Below are 2,500 nucleotides of genomic sequence, written 5' to 3' on the forward strand. Positions count from 1 at the left end.
CACGCACTCACTCGGTTTGTATCAGTATGAAACCACTTTTAATAAATGTGTAACACTATTATTCTTAACGCTGGACTGGGACATGATGTAAAGCAGGCTTTAAAGCAACAACACGCATCATACCTCTACAGAACGACGGCTGTAAATAAAAGTTAATTTGACTCTTTGAGTCATGAGTCATCACAAGACTGCTGCTTACATACAGTTGTCTTCATGAGGGCAGAATCCATCGGTTTCAGATTCTCACGGACGACTCTCAGGTGGCTTTTTGTGTTTTTGAAAATGAAACCTTCAAATGTCGCTAAAGACAATCTACACACGTGGGTCACTGTGCAGCTGTATTTTAGATTCCCCATTTCAGATGAATTCCATCTGATGAAGAGCATGTTGTTGGACGTTAGACGTCCACTCAGACTCGCAAAACATCCTCGGACTCAGAGACTGCTTTGGTTCTTTCGGAACTTTGAGAACCTCGATTGTACATCAGAGCTTCTTAATGTATTATATGTCCAATATAATATCATAATATAATGTCCAATGAACATTTCTTCCTCTCTTCCTCTTATTAAAATAAAAACATTTCTCCATACTGTTCACAAAAAACACTACAAATGAAATAATCAAACATGTTATCCATGAGACCGAAACACACACAGGCACATAATGGACATTTGACAAGCTCTAGAAGCAAAATATGATATTATAACAACAATCAACAAGGCTGTAGAAGCACACAAGACAGGGCTTTGCTGAATGACGGTTTATTCTTGTATTTTTCTGCACGTTTTCCCCTTTTCCCCCACATTGGAACCAGTTCCCCCTCACTGGGGCTGTTTCTGCTGATACCTCCCACTGTCGGCCCGGGGAGGGTGCGCACAACATTTCTCTTCTTGTGCCGGCTGCTTGGTTTCACCTGTCGGAGAGGAGCTTCACCAGGAGGGAACAACAAGCATGGAGGTCCAGATGAACCCCTTCACATGGAGCTGGCCTCAGCACAGGCGTCGCCAGTACAGCTGCAAGAACTAAGTCCCTCTCTGGCTTCCCACCGGGGATCACTTGTGGTGGCGTTCGATGGCGTACATGCTAACCTTTCCACAGGAGTTTCATTGCACTCGATCACGATGTAATGGTTCAACGTGAGCTGCTTATGTTGTCTAAGGTGAGTGTGATAGAGAGCAAATGTTCCGCTGTGCCTCCTGCCCACTCAAGCACAAACATGTGCACCAACAATAATTGCTACACTTCCTTGATCTTTGAACATCAAACGAGCAATGAGCAACCAATAAAATACAAACAACACTCATTACACTGTGTATGGTACGGCAATGTATATACTGTATGAAATACTGGATTTCATCATGAGATGGAGGGAAATAAAAAGAGAGAGAGAGAAAATAGTGAAATTGTCTACCTCAAGCCGAGAGGCGATCTCCATCTCTCATATGGCAAAACACACCCACACAGCACCTTATCATGACCTCTCTCCCTCTCTCTCTCCCTCTCTCTCTCTCTCTCTCCCTCTCTCTCTCTCCCTCTCTCTCTCTCTCTCTCTCTCTCTCTCTCCCTCTCTCTCTCTCTCTCTCCCTCTCTCTCTCTCTCTCTCCCTCTCTCCCTCTCTCTCTCCCTCTCTCTCTCTCTCTCTCTCCCTCTCTCTCTCTCCCTCTCTCTCTCTCCCTCTCTCTCTCTCTCTCTCTCTCTCTCTCTCTCTCTCCCTCTCTCTCTCTCCCTCTCTCTCTCTCTCTCTCTCTCTCTCTCTCCCTCTCTCCCTCTCTCTCTTCTGAAGCACACAAACGGTGCACTCTAGTGGCCACGTGTTGTAGTTTTGAGCTGAAATGCAGTCAGCTTGTCTTCCTCCGGCTCATCATTTCGGGAGCTTTTCGTACTTTTCCACCTTTTGCCATGCACAAACTTTTGGCCTTTTTATTTTTCTCATGTCACCTTTCATCTTATTGCTTGTTGTATTTCTTTTTAGTTTTCACTCTAAATGGCAAGTGGGTTTTTTTATGTGCAAATCATTTAATATACATCAGACGTGTTATTTAGTTTATCATGTATTCTTTCACATAATACTGCATGAAACATATAATATACAAATAGAGTCCTGGTACTCTGAGTATTTAGACCAGTGTCTAAATCGTCACCAGCCACTAGAGGGAGACAGAGCTGCATCTCTGTAGCGTTCATGCTGTACCATCAACTGACAGTGTCTGCGCTCACTGACCTCACAGCCAAACTGGAGCATGAAGGGTTGAAGGAAACACCCAAATTCAAATACTTGTTGGATAACCTTTCTGTGAAAGTTTAAACATTTTCCACAACCTGTTTTGTTGTTATTCACCATCTTTTCCTCAATCTGTTTGTCTGGGATTCCCTACATTTCCCTCAGTTCCTTCAGCTCAATATATACATCTCAGTGATTTTATGAAACATATTTCAATGCGTTATTTTCACAAGCAAACAGGTAAGATCTCGTGTTTTCTCTTTTGCTGATGATTACAGT

Source organism: Melanostigma gelatinosum, assembly GCF_949748355.1.
Source record: "Melanostigma gelatinosum genome assembly, chromosome: 13".
Taxonomy (NCBI): Eukaryota; Metazoa; Chordata; class Actinopteri; order Perciformes; family Zoarcidae; genus Melanostigma; species Melanostigma gelatinosum.